At 48.4% G+C, this 20,410-nt stretch overlaps 1 long non-coding RNA gene across 1 annotated transcript in view; it reads right to left on the bottom strand.

Moving 5' to 3' along the window:
• The window catches only part of LOC142491141 (uncharacterized), a 32,630-nt gene extending 13,098 nt beyond the window's left edge, over nucleotides 1-19,532 (bottom strand). The window contains exons 1-3 of the long non-coding RNA XR_012800304.1: nucleotides 19,446-19,532; nucleotides 12,525-12,589; nucleotides 10,852-11,038 (exon numbers count right to left, since the gene is read on the bottom strand). This is a non-coding gene — a long non-coding RNA (uncharacterized LOC142491141). The remainder of the gene's footprint in view (nucleotides 1-10,851; nucleotides 11,039-12,524; nucleotides 12,590-19,445) is intronic.
• Between the last annotated feature and the right edge of the window lie 878 nt (nucleotides 19,533-20,410).

Below are 20,410 nucleotides of genomic sequence, written 5' to 3'. Positions count from 1 at the left end.
CCTTGAGGCAGTGCTAGTTGGTAGGATGCCTAAAGGGATAGCCTGTTAACATGGTCAGGAATCCTGGAGAGGGTCTGCGCTAGGCTAGCCAACAGTAGGTAGACGCCCAAGTATTGCATGGAAGAGCCAGAGTACTCTAGCCCATTCCAGACCACTTACCGAAGGGAGCACAGACTGGGAGGAAGGAGATACAGCAGACACAGAGAGAGTGAGCCTAGCCTGAGGTAGTGCAAACACGAGTCCAGCCTACATTAGGTACACAAGGTTGTGCATCAAGGTAATCTTTATTGTACTGGTGTGGTAGCTGCCCCGCAGAGAGGAGCTCCATGTACAATAATTCTAAGTACAGTGAAAGAATGGCGACTGCAAGAATGGAGGATCCGCGCGGTGCGGAAGGTCCAAGATGGCGGACGGAGGATAATGGAGAGAGCGCACATGGCATGTGTGCGGGTGAAGAGCATGCTAAGGAAATGACTTTCACGGGCCTACTGTGGAGTGGTGCTAAGGCTGTGGCCGCACCGTTTTGGTCCTGCCTAGGACCGCAGGGTACTACCCTGGAGGACAGTGTTGAGGACATTGTCGTAATGTGTGGAAAGGAAGGATCTGCTTGCCAGCCGGTGAGCGCTATACAAAAAGCTACCTCCGTAGCTAAAGTGATTGGAAAAGCAAACCAAGATGGCGGCTCCCGCTTCCCTGGGAGACCGCGTGGGCTCGTTGCAGAGAATTCTGCAGTTGCAAAAGTTACAGACAGTTGGCCGGGATTGGCGCCAAGGAAAGAATCCCACCCTGTTGGGGGTAAGGGCGAAAGCTGTGGCCGCGCCCTCCAGGACTGTGAAAGGTGCGGGCTCAATTAAAGGACATCCTATTAAGCTGTGGGACCCGCCCATAATTGCTACTAGTGGGGGTGGTTTCCAGCTTTGTCAGATGAGGGTGGAGCTGGTCAAGGGAGTGGCTGGCAACTCAACCCCTGCTTGTCAGTCTCGCGGAGCCAGTTCACAGAACAAACCGCTGCTGCAAGTAACTCCTACTAAGACAATGGCCTGTCCACAAGAAGCGACTACGATGGTCTCCACTCAACCCTATTCAGCACCAGGAAGCTTACTGGTGATTCGGGTGGCGGGCACCGAGACTGTGGTGTGCCTCTGTCTACAATGCAGGCTACCCGGTGGTACCGTGGGCACGGCGGCGTGCTGCCCGCAATGTGGCACACAGTACTTGTGGCCTATGCCTACATTTGTGCCCATCCAGACTATCGAACCCGCGGGGGATACGGCTAGGCTGTCTGCCGGGTCCCCCGGTGCACTGTGGAAAGAAAGTGCGGATCCCGGAGAATCGGGATTGGGGCCGGTTGTTAAAGCCGAGCCCGAGGAGAAAGGAGCGGTCGGTCAGCGTACCGATCGAGAGACAAAAAGGCGGTCGCCACGAACGGTGACCCCGAGCAGAGTGGAAGCGGATTCCTCCGATGAGGAACCCAGAGTGTCGTCCGGTGTAGTGATCCGGCCTGTGGCAGTATCCTGTTGAGAAAACGGGAGGAAACTACCACTTACCGGGAGTATCGGTGAGAGAAGTCGGGTGTCGCCAGTGGAGCGGAAGGCCGAGAGGTGAAGTCCTTCCATTCCTGGGACCGGCGGGTCCAGCGGTGACGGGCGATCCACGTCCACCCTGCGGAGCGGTAAGAGCAGCCCTTGTACTTACCAGGCTCTGGTGACGGCATCCGTGGAGGAAAGGCGGTGTCAGGCCCAGGCGGAGGTAGCAGAATGACCGGAGAGATGACAACAATGCCTCGGCGATCGGGCAGTGTTTCCCGATCACCTGTGACTACAAAGAGCTGGCAGGCTGCGAGGAGAGTCGAGAAGGGTGAGGCTCAACCAGCGGAGAGTCCTCGCAGTGATCCTGGACAATCTAAGGGTAGAGAGCGGGTCGGAACCCCGCGGATACCATTTGCCCGTCCTTATGCCCAAACCCATGCCCTAGATAAAGCCCCTGTCCCAGTCACCTTTTCCCGTGGGTCCACGTCCAGTTTGGGAATGTCGGGAGGGTCCCAGGGAACCGGTGAGGAACGGACTGGGGACAGACTGGCGAGTTATACTTCCGATGATGGGTCGGTGGGTGGAGGCTATTCGGGGGAGGCATCTACGTCTAGTTGGAGACCTAGCGTGGCTATCGTGAAATTAGAGGAGAGGCCAAAACGTGTGGGGTGGCCTAAGTCCCGATCTACTGGGACATCGGGAGTGTCTTCCTGGGGGGACACAGAGGAGGGAGAATCCCTAGAGTCAGAGCCCAAGAAGGTTAGGGAGACCCGGTGGTGGGCCCCATTATTCGAGGGTTATGTGGGATGGATGGACCGCACTCGGTTCCTACTACAAAGGGAGGATGTAGTAGATTACTGGTGGGCTAAGGGAGAATTTATGCCGGAGAAACGGCAAAAGGAGATGCAGGAGTGGTGGTTTCAAATCTGCCACGGCAGTATAAAGCCCAAGGGTCCCAGTATACTGACAGACCCTGTGGACCCAGACGAGCCCCTGTCTTGGGTGTTGCCAGGGAGAGCAGGGAATGCTAATTTAACTCGGTGCAGCCGGGCTGAGAGGGCTATTACCGCCAAGTACAAGTATTCCCATGGCTTGGAATATCCCTACGTTCCGGAACCCCTCATGCAGGAGATCGAGGACAATAGGGACAGATGGTTGCGAGAGACCATAGAGGAGTATATGGTGAATAAGGGAGGTGCCATTAAGGGCAGCAGAGCTGAGGAGAGGATAGCGCACCTTATGCGGGTGTGGAGTATAGGCAGGAATGTCTATAAGCATAAAGTGGTGTATCGACCTGAAAGGGGGTTGCCACATGATTACAGTGTGACAGTCCTGGACATGGGGGGTCGGGAAGTTAAGAAACCCGATCCTCGTCACTATTATTAGGGGGAGCAGGATGGCTGTTGCGTAAGTTAGTGGCTGCTGGTCAGGGCTGGCTTGGCGCAAATGGTTGTGAAATCTGTCAATGTTGTGACTAATTATGTGTGTCATTCATTTTACAGTGCTTCCTGAAGAAAGGTACTTCAAATTTATGTCCCAGCCGGGGACGGTGGGATTCACCAGGGGGAGAATGTAACCATGCTGTAAAATGGATTACAGTCATCTCTCCTGCTGACGGTAAGGCCTGGTAAGTTATGGGCATGCCAGCAGTAATTATGGAGATTTTCCCTCACACCCTGGTGAGGTGCCCTATGTATGGATGGGAGTGGTCACATGCTCTGAATCCATGATTAGTGATGTCAGAGTTGTGCCAGCCCCCAGAGGATACATAAGGCACAGAACTGCTCAAAAGTTAGGTTGTTGAACGTTGTTGCGGAGTGTTGGAGGAGTTGGTTGTAGAAGGAGCAAGTCTGAGTACAGACTTGGGAGGAGACAGCTCATGAGACTGTGACCAGGGACCTGGTCACAGTAAATATCTCCCTGAGGGGAGATAGGGAATCCACCAATTTGAGAAAAGACACCTATCAAAGGGAAGTGCGGTGAACATGAGCGGCTGAGTACAACCGCTGTGAGGGGCAGCTGGCCCACCGCAAGTCAATAAAGATGATCTTGTTAACTCATACCCTCGTGTGTAAGTGTGGAGTGATTACACAGAGGAGTGCACCACAGAGGAGTTCCTCACCAGGACCATCCACAAGCGGACGCTGGGATCCTGATGAGGTGGAGGCGCTGCACTGGATATAGGTAGGACTCATGCACACTACCTCAGCTGCCTGTCTGGGTTGGCAATCCCCACACAACATCATGCGGGAGACTCAGGAGTCCTGTTGCCAACAGGTGCACCACCAGACACTACACTGTAATGGGGACTGGTTAGACCACAGGGGCCAATGTGAGATTGGGTGGGTCAGGCTAGGCCAGAAAATCCGTTACATATATATTATATTATATATATTTGGTGTAAATTGCAGCCTGTCATAAGTCACTGTGACAATCATACAAGGACAAGAGGAGTAAGAGGTACAATCTATCATAGACTCTAGAATATCGAGAGGAGCGGTCCAGTATTTGGTCCACTGGAAAGGGTTAGGACCAGAGGAACGGTCCTGGATACCCCATCACCAAATACATGCTCCCCACCTCTTAAGGCGGTTTCACTTAAAGTACCCCCTCAAACCATATTGGAGTCGTCCATAGCCACTCCTAAAGGGGGGAGGGTACTTTAAGGAACCGGGGAGCGCGTTCCCCGTGGCACGCTCCCTCCTTACCTTCAGGCTCGTGCAGCACTGCGGATCACACTGCACGCGCGCACACGCAAAGGACGTCATCTGATGTCGCGGGGACTGGCTCCACCCCGGGACACGTCGCGTGTCAGCGCCACGCGATGCACGCACGTGACGCATGTGCACCGCTCCCCAGCCTCCTAATCATCTCATCACGCCCACCTGTCTCGTGCATCTCCTACCTATCCCTGCCTCCACAGAGGCTGCACCTCCGCTCCCCCCTCCTGCCTCATTGGTCGCTTTTCCCCATATATGCTCAGTTGTGCCACTGGCACTTCGGCTGAGCATATTTCCTGGTACCCTTGCGTTCATCAGATCCTGTTCCTTATCTTGCCTTGCCTCACCTTGTCTTGTTTTGTTGCCTTCCTGTGTACCGACCCGGCTTGACCCTTGGACTCCACACCTCTGGTCTACTGACCCCGGCTTACCTCTGACCTTCTGCATCTCTCCAACCCTGACCACGGCACCCGGACTTCTATGATCCCACTGACTCCAACCTCTGCAAAGTATCAAGACTATTCTTACATCTGCAATACCGACCCGGCCACCTTGACCATCCACTCTCCAGACGTGCCCCGTGGCTGTGGGTGACATTTGTATCCATTCCCACCTCAGTACCGGGGTCCTGCCTCGTTTGTGGTGAGCACATCGTTACAAAGCCTTTGTTATCCGTGGTGTCAACGTTGGATCCTCAACTTGCCTCAGAGCCCTCGATTCTCAGTTGATAGTAGAAGATTCTTGGGTGAGTATTTATGTTCTATCTTCTTTTCTTCTTATCATGAAAGCTGTCTTCTTTCTCCAGCTACCAGATGTGGCTTCGTCAGCTTCTTCCTGCCTTCTGAAACCCAGGCCTTATATAGGGCCTGGTATGTCACTGAAGGGCAGATGTCACATGGTACATCAACCAATCAGGTTGGTTGATGTACCAGTAGAAGGATATGGGGGTTAACCCCTAGGTGAACCGAGGCTACTACCCAGGCTAAAATATATACTGTCCATTGGTCATGGAGAAAAGACACCAGTAATAAAACATGATGAATATGAGGCTATATAAGCCCTCCGGTACTCACATCAGGGTGGTGGGCTAGGGCAATTGTCCGGTAGAAGTACAGAGAAGTACCTCCTGGAGAGGCGCCTCAAAGTAAGTCACTGTCCGGTGTTCGTCAGCCTCACCTCCACCCTGTGTCCCGCGATGAGCCGTTCAGCTGATCAGTACTCACAAATTCCGTTTCTGTCTGACCCAGACGCTGAAATGTACGCAGCTCCTGTCCTTGCTGCTCGTGGTGTCGGCGTGCTCCAGCCAGAAGTGACGTCAAACAAGGGAAAAAAGGTAAACCGTGGTCACAGAATCTCCACCAGCCAACGCATTGAAAAAGTAAAAAACTTTATTGGTAGCTAACAGTGAACATCAGCAGCAGTACACTCTGACGCGTTTCGTCCAATGATGGACTTTTTCAAAGAGTGAAATGTTTGTTTTGTATTATGTGATTGTGTTATTTTGTAATGCTTTTCAATAGGCAAAAGCCCTAGCAGCAACATTTGGCTAATAGGGGCTATTCTCCATTAGTCTAGTGGGGGGAAAGGAGGGCGGGGGGAGGATAGGTCTTTGGTAGAGAGTGGTAGGGAGGTGGGTTATGGGGCTAGGTGGCTATGGGGGTGGGGGGGTTTGACCCCTTATATTCCATAGAGGTTGTACTGCTATGACATACAATGGGTTTTAAGGTAGTTAGGCTATTTGTACTAATCCCTTGGTTACCATGAAGGCATGCATAATGGATACCTTCATTGGCCACTATGGCTTCCATGGGTTTAATACAAATATTTTGTATTCTGAAGGCTGATGTCAGGTATATATTACATCTTGCTTTGCATATGGCTAGCACGGGTCAGCATTACAGCCAGTTAGCACCAGGGACTGTCTTATCCCGATGTTTGCATATGGCTAGCACAGCATTAGCCATATGCAAATGAGTGGCCTAATGAGCTTTATTTTTGCATATACTGTTTTTAGCTTTATGGATACCCATTAAACTAACGTCATGTTAGTAGCACAGATTTAGCTGAGCTTTGTGTATCTACCCAACCCTATGCAGTCTAACAGCAGTCAGCCTTCTATCTGGAATCTTCAGACAAAATGATCTTCTACTCCCTGTATGTGTGGGTGGATCCAGGATGGAAGGAAAGGGCACTTTCATTAATATTTAAAAGGTGAAATGAATTGATTTTGTTAATTAATTTATTTATTTTCTACACATTGCCTCCACTTTCAATTTTTATTTAAATTACAAACTTCATTACAATATGTAAGGATCTGCGCTGCGGGTAGACCCGCTTCCAGCGCCTCCTTACCTTATCCCTGTGCTGCCCAGGCTCCCCGGCGGCGTGCCTCACTCTTCGCGGTCCCCTCCACGGCTACTCCCGCACTTCCGGGTCGCCCCAGGCTTCCATTTACTAGCGCCGTGCGCCTGACTCTGCCTCCTCAGGCGCTGCGTCCGCATCACACGCTTCCCTGCCCCTGCTCCATCAGGTCCGCCCCCCCAGGCCCTTCTCCCCAAACTGATCCTTCCCCGGGCCGCTCCGCCCCTTGCTCTGATAGGGGAGAAGTGCCTGGGAAGATGGGACCTATCAGGTCCTCCCTCGGGCCGCTCCTCCGTTCCTCCCCTTCCTCTGATAGGTCCCAGCCCCCTATTTAGTCTCCCCTCACCATTACCTCCTTGCTCTGCATAGCTTCTGTACCTTGGTGCTGTCTGCTGTTGCCTGGCCCCTTTTGTCTTTCAGTTCCTGTTCCTGTCCCTGGATATTCTACTGACCTCCCTGGATCTTGCCCTTTGGCTTTGGACTTCGACTACGCTGTTCTCTGGAACCCCTTGGATTTGGCTTTGGACATTACTGTACTACCCTGCAGACTTCTACATCCCCTGGACACGGCTTAAGGACACTCTACTACGCTGCTCTCTCCACTCCACGACCAAAGCTTACGGACACTCTACTACGCTGCTCTCTCCATCCCACGACCATTGGCTTACGGACTTTACCTTTCTACGCTGGAGTTGTCAAGTACGGTACCATTTCTATTTTTGTTACCTGGACCACCTACGCTACTTCCACACTCCGGCCGTGCCCCCGTTTACTGCTAGGTGTGTGGTATTACTCCTTTCCACCTCAGTCCCGGGGTCTCGTCTGGCTTGTGGGCAGGCCGAGCGTTACACAATATTTTTCAGTAATGATCTATTTTCAGTAGACGCAGAGCTCTGTGAGTCCAACTTTGTCACTGACAAATGTCAAGGGGCACAAAGCATAAGAGACATTTATAAACTACTGTAGGGCAATCTAATCACATTAATTCTGCAACCACCTGACCGTGGATCAGATATTTACGCTAACAGAAGTCTCTCTTCTGTTCACATCGGCACCACAACTTGCTGAGAGCCGAGGAAGCGATCAGCAATGGAAGCAAATTACCTGTCATTCGACAATGGTACAAAGGATGTGTGTGGAGATCATGTAAAAGGTTTTCCTTTTCACTGCAAGGTGGGCCAGCATCACACTGTAGCGTGAAAGCGCTAATTATGAATTTCTATTGGTGGCCCTCTTATTAAGGTCTACTTCCGGGTGCAAATCCTAAAAATTACCTTTTATTAAACTTGTTTAGTTACGCAGCCTTGATTATTGCAGCTCTGGAATTGAAGCATTCTTGCCTCAGTAAAAAACGAGATCGTAACTACAGTATCCCTTAACAAAAATAGGATACATGTATGTTCTGTGACATTTGTTATTGTGCTATTACTGGTGAAGCTTAACAAGTAGTATCAGAAGAAGTATGAAATTAAGCCTTATGTGATGTGCAACGTACATCCAACAATATTATTTTATGGGAGGTAACTATAGACTCCTTAGGATTCAGAGAGACTTGGGAGCCTTGAAACAGAAGACAAATTCCTCTTTCCTTTTAGCAGGGAGAAAATGGCATGGAAGTCATGTGATAATTGCAAAAGCAATTACATGGCCCTGGAAACAAACTCAGTGGGCCAGCTGCTGGAAAACTATTTGCCACTAAACTGCAACAATGTTCTCCAAAATACATTTACAGGTACATTTATAATATTATGCAGTCTCATGCCGCAGTATAAAAATACACTTTTCTTTTTATTTGGCTTCTTTCCTTGATATGTCTTGCGTCATTTCATGTTTGCCTGAGTCACATGCCTGCAGATATCACAGGGTGCCATTTTACTCCATCCTTGGATTGCGATCTTTGTATTGTACTGTGGCACATACTGTAGATATCGGATACACAGGGATTAAGAAAGTCAGACCAGTCATTTGAAAAAGCATCAATGATGTTATTTGGAGTTGAACAACACACATTGCTGCTTTATAATATGAAACAAATAATAAAAATGTTAGTCCTTAGATGATTGATTACTTTATCTCTAACTTCAATATATATTGTTAAGTAGGACTGCACTGTATTATTGCACTGAATAATTACAAGACTGGTTGATTTATGTGAAAAACAATACACAAGAGTAGCTTTTGGGAACTGAAAATCAAACGTACACCAACTCAGTTGGCAGGCCATTATAAACACTAGATTTCTTGCCCCGGAGGGAGTAATTAATGCTGTTGGCTGCCCTAAGATTCCCTAAAATTATTAGTTCAATTGAGATTTCAGACGACATCAAATACTCCAAGGGAAGAGGGTACATATATGGTCTGGAAAGCGTATCTATGTATCATTATTATGTCTATCACAACCTACAAAGAATTCTTAATGTATTGGTTCTCGTTTCCTTCATTTTGTAGCAAAAATAATAGTTGTGTTGGTTGCCAGTTGGTCACTAATGCAATAACGTGCTCAGGATTACGGTACCACCCTGTAAGCTTTTTTTCCAAAGCTAAGTTCAACCAAGTCCAAGTAAAAGTATTTGGAGTAGATGTGTGTGGCCGTTATAGGCTGCAGGAGTTGATTTGTATGGCCATTATAGGCTGCAGTGTAGCCATTATAGGCTGTATGTGAGCATAAAAGCCTAACAGAGTGTTTGCAGCCAAGAGACAAATGCAGAGAGCTAGTCCCCAGGGCTTTTCAGGATATATTTAAAATTGCATAAAGTCAGTTTAGAGCTTCAGTAGCCAAAGTCTCAATGGCTATCTTCGTAGCAATAAATTCATAAAAACACAATTTAAGAGCATTGTGTGGTCCACCACATAATTAATTATTAACAGAAAATAATAGAGGAGACCTATGTCTGTTACAACATATTCCATTATCAAGTCTGTAATATCATCAAGTAAAACTTTCTATAACCACAAATTCCCAGACATGAATTCGTCTGTACAACCGATGCTCATTTCACCATACTGATAGTCCAAAATAAACACGAGTGCTTTAGCAGACGTGCAAAGAAAGCATAATTGTTTATCATTTTTATGGCAGGATAGTTGATCATAGAATGGAACTGCATGTTGCAACAGCAAACATGTTTCCTATATTTCTCTGCTAAAACTCTAATTTGCATAGACACTCTACACTACTATACTACTACTAGCGGAATACACGGAGTTGCCTGGGTGAGGGGGTGTCCAAAGTAGGGAGAGTTCTAAATATTTGTTTTACATTTTGTACAATAGTTTAGCTAAAACATGCAAAGGATTGCCAATCTAAAAACTATACTATTAAAATAAAAACAAACTAACCATAGCTGTATCCTAACCAATAGCATCATATCAAGTCAAGAATATAATTGAGAATGGAAAAAAAAAATGCAGATAGACTACACTGAAGCTAAAGTTTCAAAATAAAAGTTCTTTATTCACATGCTTTTGTTTCGTTCACTGTTCGCAGCGGAACATAAGTACGAAAGGGGAGGAATTTAGCTAAAATTAAGAAAATCGCTTTAGAACCGGTACTTTGTGCACCAATAAGATCTCCTCCAATATGTACCTACATTCCAAATGTGAACTCAATGGAACAATTCCCTGAGGAGATAAAGTGAAAAAAATGAAGTTTCCACGAACATTTTTCAGAGGTTACCCGAATCTATGGGCCAAACATACCAAGACCCCAGCTAGGCTCTTCCTTTTGATCCTATTAGATAGCATGCCACGTTTGGTGGCTCTAGGATTAAGCGTGTGATTTTGTATAGCCGGATAACAAACAAACTTTCAGAATTATAGTATAGATGAGAACCTGTTAAAGTACCAATGCCCCCAAAAAGAAAGATTTTTTTTTTAACCTTTTATTGAATCACGGGGCCCCCCCGAGTTGAACTGAGGAACTTACAATCCTAGGATTCCCCGATTGTCAACATAATTCATATTATACTTTTGCCAGGAAAGTAATAAAGATGGCTGTGGGGTGACTCAATTGGAAGCTGCAATGTCATCTCACAATGGTGTTACAACTTTCTATTAGATACCATTATAAGACAGACCCAGTGGCTATATATGTTTCTATGTTATATATATTTTTTTACACTTCAAGTCTCAGGGACCCCTTGTTTCAAATAAGGAAAAATATATATTTTTACAGAATATTAAAAGTAACTATAATAAAATAGTTACCACATGCACCATCCTGAATGTCAACGTGTACACACCATTCTTTCTGTTTCCATCCTGTATGTGTACTGTATGTTGACTTCCTGTTAAGATCTGTTGACTTTTCCAATCAGATGCAATATTTATCTTCTCAGAAAGTGCTCAATTACAAAGGAACACACAAAGCCCAGACTTTGTTTTCTCTTCTCTTTAGTTTCTGCTTAATGAACCAGGCATGTGTATGACCTGAAAAATCGAGAGCATTTTGTCAAAACCAGTAAGGTTGGCATTTTTAGGATCGGGAATCAATTAATTAATGGGACAATGTGTGCATTCCCCACCTCCTGCCAGATAGGGATAAAAAATAACAACATCACACAACCGAAAGGGATTGCCGTTTTAAATCTTCCTTCCCTTATCTATTTCATTTTCATGTTTCTTCCCTTATCATTTTAAATGGTCATTCAACAATAAATTTTTCCTTGTTTAATACAGCAGTCCATACAGTGATAAAGCAATAGCAAGCAGTTCCTAATTTGTTGATTTGTTACTTGCTTGGTAACTCTGATGTAGTTTTTTGCTACCCGAGGCAAAGAAGTTTCTCTAATACAGGGGTATGCAAACTTTTCTGTTCACGCCCCCTATCTGCTCTCGCCCCATTCCTTACCTGCTCTCTGCGTTGTCACGTGTTGCCAAAGAGCTGGCTGAGAGCAGGTAAGAGAAGTTACAGAGGCCTCACATCTCCCCTGGCATTTAATTTAAATGCCTTGAGGAAGAACGCAGGGCCTCTGTAACCGCTGCGCCCTCCCTAGAAAATCTCACCCCCCTCCCAGTTTGTACACCCCTGCTCTAATACATTATTTCTCCATAGGTACAAAGAACGAGCACTCATCTAAATAAGTCTAAAGGAGCTATTCAGAGTGTAGGATAGCAGTTTGAAGATCTAACAGGGTGTAAGGAGGTGTAGTATCACCTTCAGTTCACAGGCATCTTTAGCTTCCCATTACAGAGTGCAATACGATGTGGTTGGAAAAAAATAGGCACAACTGCACCAGGGAACCAAGAAATAAATGATATCCAAGAGAGTGGTTACCCATAAAAATAACAAAATGTAATGGATCATCCAAAAACAGCTACATCACGGGGTGTGAGAACCCCCACCAACGCGTTTCGAGCGCAAGCTCTTTTTCAAGGCGAGTCACTCTGCCTATCACCAGACAAAACGGAAGCACACCCCCCTACATGCAAGAACAACTGAAGATCCAGGAGGATATTACCAACCCTAACGTGAGTTTATGATTTTCACATTGCTTATCCTCCATTCCGACAACATATGTTTGGACACTTAATTGGTAAGGTCTTTTACTACAGTGTTTGTGGAGACCATGACAAACTAGTCGGATTATAGTGGAGGAGTGATTTACACCACGTGTTTATGGGTTGGTATACCAGTTATACATTATTTTAGGGGGGTTACACCCAAGGAACTTTCAACTAATTATTCTCATGTCTATGCTGAAATTTGGCCTGTACTTGGAGCATCACACATTTTTTTCTACTGCCATTACAGAGTGCCAACAGCCGTCCAACAGCTCCAGGAGAAACGCATCCGGTGAAGTGACTGGTATCAAAGTTATATTCATCAATGGGATTATAATAAATCACGCTGATAGCACACACTTAATCTATATCCTATACCTACCCGAGCCCTGTGAGGAAGGAATTGACTTACCTCCTGTGAGGAACGCAGGGTTGTGGGTGTTATGGGACTCAAAATTGGCACAACGCAGTGAAAATCTGGAGAAAAACATAATGATGGCTAAACAAAACAAATACGAGGGACAGATTGACTTATGAATGCAATAAAATCTATACGTGGCAGAAAGAAACCATACGTCCCAAGATCCTTTTCTCGTAATGGTTTTCAAAATAAGAAATCACCCAGATGTCTAGTTCAATCCTTAGAACACCAACCAGATATCATACTGGCAATAATACTGAATTTGAATTGTCTGACCATGACTCCTTTCCTTATAGTGTCTCCTTCTCTGAGAATGAATCCACCACATACATAACAGATGACGCCCGTTTCACTAGAAAACCTTTTGGAATCAGAGCAATTATCACACACCAGGATGCCAATCAAAAAACAAAGATGACCCAAACAGAGGATAAAAAATAGATTACTCTACCCTTTCCTAACTCTGTCTCAGTGTCTCCCCTGCTGAAATCCCTCTCCTGGCTCCCTATCAAATCCCACATCACACACTCAATTCTCCTCCTCACTTTTAAAGCTTTACATTCTTCTGCCCCTCTTTACATCTCAGCCCTAATTTCTCATTATACACCATCCCGACTCTTGGGTTCTCTTGTTTTCTCTCTACCCCCTTTGTATCTAAAGACCTCTCCCGCCTTAAACATTTCTCACTGACTGCCCCACACTGCTGGAATGCCCTTCCCCTCAATATCAGACTAGCACCTTCTCTATCCACCTTTAAGACTCACCTTAAAACACACCTTCTTAACGAAGCATTTGAGTAGCTCCGTGGCTGATACTATAACCCCATACATAAAGTTTGGCCCCTGCAGACGCACTTACCAGAATTCCCTCCTACTGTCTCTGTACGTTCTTCCTACCTACCAATTAAATTGTAAGCTCTTCGGAGCAGATACTCATTTTCCTAAATGTTACTTTTATGTCTGAAGCACTTATTCCCATGATCTGTTATTTGTATTATTTGCAATTTATATGATTGTCACGTGTATTACTGCTGTGAAGCGCTATGTACATTAATGGCGCTATATAAGTATAGCCATGCATAATAATGGTATATTACTTTCCTCTCTGTTGGCAGTAAGTCCTGGTAAGTACAGGTATGCCAGCAGCGGTTATGGAGGTTTTCCCTCACACCATGGTGAGGTGCCCTATGTATGGAGGGGAGTGGCTGCATGCTTTGAGTCCCTGGATAGTGACATCAGGGATGCGCCTGCCTCCTGAAGTATATAAGGCACAACACAGTTAGTACGTGTGGCTGTTCTAGCATCTGTGGAAAGCTGCTGGGAAGTAGTGTTTTCCCACAAGGGGATTATAAGAACAGTTTGTGACCCTAGTGAAGTAACTAGCGGTCCAGGTTGACTAGACAGTCTGTCTAAGCCACTCTGTGTCCAGGGACCTGGCGCAGAGGTGATCTCTCTAGGAGAAGAGGGAATCCCACTTCAATACGGGAGGGCGTACCTGGCAAAGGGACAGCACGGAGAAATGTGCCGCTAGAGCCGGCAGCTGCATGGGGCAGTCTGCTACATCAACATACACAATAAAGATGGCCTTGTTAAAGATACCCCCGCTGTGTGAGTGTGAGATTACTCTACAGTGGCGGTCACCACCGAGAAGGAGTTCCTCACCAGGACCATCTCCCTGCGGAAGCATAGATCCTGATGAGGTGGAGGCGCTGCACGTGAAGTAAGTTGGACTCGCACCCACTACCTCAGCTACCTGTCCTGATGACATCCCCTAATACCATCAAGCGGGAGACTCAGGAGTCCTGTTACTGGCAGGTGCACCACCACACACGACCTTGTAATGGGGACCGGTTAGACCACACGGGCCAATGTGAGATTGGGTGGGGGAAGACCCGTTACAATTGGAGGCACTGCTGAGAGGACTGTTAACAGGACAGGCTTTTGCTAGGCACACAATAGGAAGCAGGGAGAGTGTCTGCTGCCACTTTGTGCTGCGTGGGACGGAACCAGGGGTAGTCGGGGAGCTGCTGGAGCGGCAGGCCGCAAAGACGCCTTGGGATCCTGCTAGGGGTTAGTGAGTCTGGAGCCGGGGGCTATTGCTGTTCTAGTTACCTTGAGGTAGCGCTAGCGGGGGACGCCTGAAGGGGTAAACTGGTAACTTAGGGCAGGAATTCTGGAAGGGTCCGCACTAGGCTAGCCAACAGTAGGTAGACGCCCAAAGTACTGCATGGAAGAGCCAGAGTACTCTAGTCTCCATTCCAGATCACTTGACCAAGGAGCACAGACTGGAGGAAAGCAATACAGTAGACACAGAAAGAGTGAGCCTAGCCTGAGGTAGTGCAAACACGAGTCAGACTTAAGTTAGGTACACAGGTGGTGCACAAGGCATGTTTATTGTACTGATGTGGTAGCTGCCCCGCAGAGCGGAGCTCCATGTACAAAAACCCCGTGTTCAACGATCAAGAGAGACCCGTCAGAATGGAGGATCTGCACAGAGTAGAAGGTCCAGGATGGCAGGGAGAGAGAACCGCAAGAATGGAGGATCTGCACAGAGCAGAAGGTCCAGGATGGAGGATAGAGGAAGAACAAGCTACAGGAGAGACTCTTGTGTGTTTGTTATGGAATGGCGTGAAAGCCGTGGCTGCGCCGTGTTTGTCATGCCTATGTTCTCGGGAAGATACCCCCGAGAATAGTGAGGACGACAGCCTTGCGAGATGGGAGGAACGAAATGGACTTTGTTATACACCAATAAACAAACAGCCAGACGCTACTTCAAATACAAAAGAGGACAGTGCTTACCAAAATGGCGGTTCCCGCGTTCCCGGGACATCGCGTGGGCCAGCTGCAGAAAGCCTTGCAACTCTGTCGATACCCTGTCCCCCAACCCCGTCCATCCCCAAAGTTAGCCCCAAGGCCATAGATAAAGTCCCTGCCCCAGTCGCTATCACGTTTGGGTCAACCTCTAGCCTGGGTATGTCAGGGGATTCCCGGGGTCCTATCTAAGGACGGACTGAAAGCCTGGACTGGGGAACTTCTGATGATGGGTCTGAGGGTGGAGGGAGGATTTCCCGACGAGGGTCGATAATGAGTGATAATAATAGTGTGCTGAGTATCGAGGGTGGGCACTGGTCCCAACATAAGGAACGAATTATGCGATCTGAGGGTACTTCAGGGGTATCATCGGGCGGGCCTGAGGAGGACGAGCCTCTAGAACCTAGCTCAGAAGAGGTACGGGAAACTAGATGGTGGGCGCCCTTATATGAGGGTTATGTCGCCTGGATAGACCGCACCCGTTTTATTCTAGAAAGGGATGGGGTGGTTGATCATTGGTGGGCTCCCGGGAATTATGACGATGAGGCCTATCTCAGGGCGCTACGAGTGAGGTGGGAGCGAATACAATCAGGTCTTGTTACCCCAAAGGGATCTGAAGGGTTAGATGACCTGGTAGAGTCAGATGAGCCCCTGTCATGGGTGTTACCAGGAAAGGCTGGGTTAACTAAATTGACCAGGATCTGCCGAGCTGAAAGGGCTATTGCAGCCAATTACAAAAGGTCACATGGGCCTGAATACCCCTATGTCCCTGAACCTCTAATGAGGGAAATAGAGGACAATTGAGAGAGGTGGCTTCGCAATGATATAGAATATTATATCGTGAATAAGGGAGGAGACATTAAGGGAGTTCAGGCTGAGCATAGGGTTTCCCAACTTATGCGGGTTTGGAAAATCGGGCGCAGCATCTATATGCACAAGGTGGTGTATTGCAATGAGCGTGGTTTGCCCCGTGAGTATAGTGTGACAGTCACTGATGCAGCGGGGCGGGAGGTGAAGAAACCAGACCCTCGACACTATTATTAGGTCTCGTCAACGAGTGGTCTGCTTTTTCTTTGATGCTCTCTGCTGGTCAGTGAGCGTATGTTTTGTCATTATTATGTGAAGGTGATAATGTTTAACGCTTAATTTGTGTGTTCCTTTTCAGTGTTTCCTGGAGCAAGGTACACCAAATTTAGGTCCCAGCCGGGACGGTGGGGATTCACCAGGGGGAGTATATAGCCATGCATAATAATGGTATATTACTTTCCTCTCTGTTGGCAGTAAGTCCTGGTAAGTACAGGTATGCCAGCAGCGGTTATGGAGGTTTTCCCTCACACCATGGTGAGGTGCCCTATGTATGGAGGGGAGTGGCTGCATGCTCTGAGTCCCTGGATAGTGACATCAGGGATGCGCCTGCCTCCTGAAGTATATAAGGCACAACACAGTTAGTACGTGTGGCTGTTCTAGCATCTGTGGAAAGCTGCTGGGAAGTAGTGTTTTCCCACAAGGGGATTATAAGAACAGTTTGTGACCCTAGTGAAGTAACTAGCGGTCCAGGTTGACTAGACAGTCTGTCTAAGCCACTCTGTGTCCAGGGACCTGGCGCAGAGGTGATCTCTCTAGGAGAAGAGGGAATCCCACTTCAATACGGGAGGGCGTACCTGGCAAAGGGACAGCACGGAGAAATGTGCGGCTAGAGCCGGCAGCTGCATGGGGCAGTCTGCTACATCAACATACACAATAAAGATGGCCTTATTAAAGATATCCCCACTGTGTGAGTGTGAGATTACTCTACAGTGGCGGTCACCACCGAGAAGGAGTTCCTCACCAGGACCATCTCCCTGCGGAAGCATAGATCCTGATGAGGTGGAGGCGCTGCACGTGAAGTAAGTTGGACTCGCACCCACTACCTCAGCTACCTGTCCTGATGACATCCCCTAATACCATCAAGCGGGAGACTCAGGAGTCCTGTTACTGGCAGGTGCACCACCACACACGACCTTGTAATGGGGACCGGTTAGACCACACGGGCCAATGTGAGATTGGGTGGGGGAAGACCCGTTACATAAGTAAAGACATATATACATACAGTGCTTGACAAATCACCCAATAATCTACTTGCCGAACCCAAAAATCTACTCAATGCCTAGACCCACCCCTAGCCCCACCCACTTTTAAATTTTTTAATAATTCCTACTAAGAATTGAGTGAGTGTGTGTGACTAATCTGGGTAGATGGTTGACTGGCTGACTGGGTGGCTGACTGGGTGACTGCCTGTTATGTATAGGGGTGTGTATATGATATGTATAGGGGTGTGTATATATTATTTATAGGGGGTGTATATATATTATGTATAGGGGGTGTGCAGCTATATGTATAGACGTGAGTGTGACTGTGTGACTGACACAGGCACGCACGTGTACTCAGGGCTTCGGCCGCAATCTTGTCTCCTCACCTGCACGGGCCTGGCCGGCTCTTTCCCTCACTAAAATCCGCTGGTAGGAAGGGACCCCTAGTACAATCCGCCACATCTGTGCTGGGGAGACCCCGCACTGCCTCTCCTGACCCGGGCTCTGGTGGTGTAACGGGTGCTCACCACAAACAGAACGTGACCGCGAGGCTGCGGTGGGGATTGAGAATAAACCGACTTCCAGCTGCGTGAACGTGTCCGGAGTACAGATTGGTAATAGTTGTCCGGGTCGGGGTTGGAGAAGTGCGGATCGTCATAGGTACTTGCCGTGGTCAGGGGTTGGAGAGGTGCTGAAAGCGTTACTTTTTCACTTTGGTAGGAATCACTTCACTCAACCTAGTGATTTGGACAGCATTGGTTTAGAAGTCTCCGAAACACAGACAAATACGAGCTCGGCAAGCTAGGAGTCAGACAACAGGGCTGATTCCACACTTCCTGAGCTCGTATTTGTCTGTGTTTCGGAGACTGCTAAACCAGTGCTGTCCAAATCACTAGGTTGCATGAAGTGATTCCTACCAAAGTGAAAAAGTAACGCATTCAGGTGCGGATCGTCGTAGGTATTTGCCGTGATCAGGGGTTAGAGAGATGCGGATCGTCGTAAGTACTTGCCTTGGTCAGTTGCAGAGATGGTCAGGATCCAGGTACTAGCCAAGGTCTGATAAGGAGCGAAACAAGAACAGCGGATGCAAGGTACAAGGCAAGGAGGCAAGGATTGCAGTTAGCAATTCGTACGCAATGAAGTCTTAGTCCTCGGCCAGGCTCCCTGCTGGCGTGCTGAGGCGCGCTGAGGCTCAGGGAAAGCGGGTGCTTTCCCTGGCCTTGCGGTTGCTTACCGCACGCGCGTCAGGGGGCGGGCCGGGGGCGGGCCCGTCACTGGCCGGGGGCGGGCCAGTGACGTCACAGAGCTGGTTCGCCCTCATTGGGTGAACCGCTCACGTGACCGGCCTGTCGCGCCGGCAAGCGGGGGAATTTTAAATTCCCCTAAGACCTACACTACCGCGCGCTTGTGGAAGCGTAGACGAGCCCCTACTAAAGCCGCTCTAATTGCGGCTGTAGGGGCTCAGTGCTGAGCGGGAGCGCACGTTAGCGCGCTCCCGCCAGCAAGCACGCAACATGGCCGAGGCCTTATGCTCAGCCAGTTTGCCAGAGGGCTGGCTGAGCATATAAGATGCCAGAAACCAATGGGCTGTGTGCAGGGTTAGGCAGTCCTGCCAACTAGACGGCATCAAGAGACAACGACCAGGAGCATGACGGGAGTTGTAGTTCAATTGTCCAAGAGATGCAAAAAGTGTCCAGTGTAATGAAATTACTGTGTAGCATCATGACGTAACGTCCGGTCGGAGGAAAATGCTGTCGTAGCACCCCGCCGAAACACCTCGCCAGGGGGTAAAATGCAGTTGCCAGGGGCAACTGCATTTGTCAAGGACTGCATACTTAGATCGATGGTCAACATCAGCAAAAAAAGGAGACGATACTGGGGATTGAAGATACCAATGCCATCAACATTTCTCAATACACCTTCACTCCAGCAGAGCTTTTCGTTCTTAACTATGGACGTTCATTCATGCCAGATAAGAACTTTAATCTTTTCTCCACTGTTGTAGATGTATACAGATTCACACATAAACTTACTTTAAAGGGAAATCAGCAACCTGATGTTTGTTCTGATGTTCTGGCGGTGTCCAGCATAGATACCCCACCAGGTGGCGACGTTGTGTCTATCTACGACAGGCCTGTACAACTCGTAAAGTGAGAACGGCCAAACTGCTCCAAGGAAAAAAAAATTGGGCCGCACGGGTAAAATCATCATCACCATCGTCATCTCTCCTCCAGCACCTCATCATCATCATATCTCCCCCAGCACCCCTCATCATCATCCTCATATCTCCACCAGCACCCTTCATCATCATCCTCATATCTCCCCCCAGAACCCCTATCAACTTTTGCGATACTCCCCATCTATCTCTCATACCCCCATTTCTCCCCCTCACCCACACACATAATACTCCCCCTCCACATCAAACACACAATACCCCCCTGCACACAACACACATCCCACCCCCCTGCACCTCACATCCCTCTCCCCCTTGCACCTCACATCCCTCTCCCACCTTGCACCTCACATCGCTCTCCCCCTTGCACCTCACATCACTCTCCCCCTTGCACCTCACATCACTCTCCCCCCTGCACCTCACATCCCTCTCCCTCCTGCACCTCACATCATTCTCCCTCCTGCACCTCACATCATTCTCCCCCCTGCACCTCACATCACTCTCCCCCCTGCACCTCACATCACTCTCCCCCCTTGCACCTCACATCACTCTCCCCCCTTGCGCCTCACATCACTCTCCCCCTTGCACCTCAAATCACCCCCCATGCACCTCAAATCACCCCCTTGCACCGCAAATCACCCCCCTTGCACCTCAAATCACCCCTCCTTGTACCTCAAATCCCCCCCCTTGCACCTCCAATGACCTCCCCCTGCACCTCAAATCACCCCCATTGCACCTCACATCCCTCTCCCTCCGGCACCTCACATCCCTCTCCCTCCTGCACCTCACATCATTCTCCCTCCTGCACCTCACATCATTCTCCCC

This window comes from Ascaphus truei, chromosome 3 (genome assembly GCF_040206685.1).
Source record: "Ascaphus truei isolate aAscTru1 chromosome 3, aAscTru1.hap1, whole genome shotgun sequence".
In the NCBI taxonomy this organism is placed as follows: domain Eukaryota; kingdom Metazoa; phylum Chordata; class Amphibia; order Anura; family Ascaphidae; genus Ascaphus; species Ascaphus truei.
The sequence above is the reverse complement of the archived record's forward strand: the minus strand, read 5'-3'. Positions and strand labels throughout refer to the sequence as shown.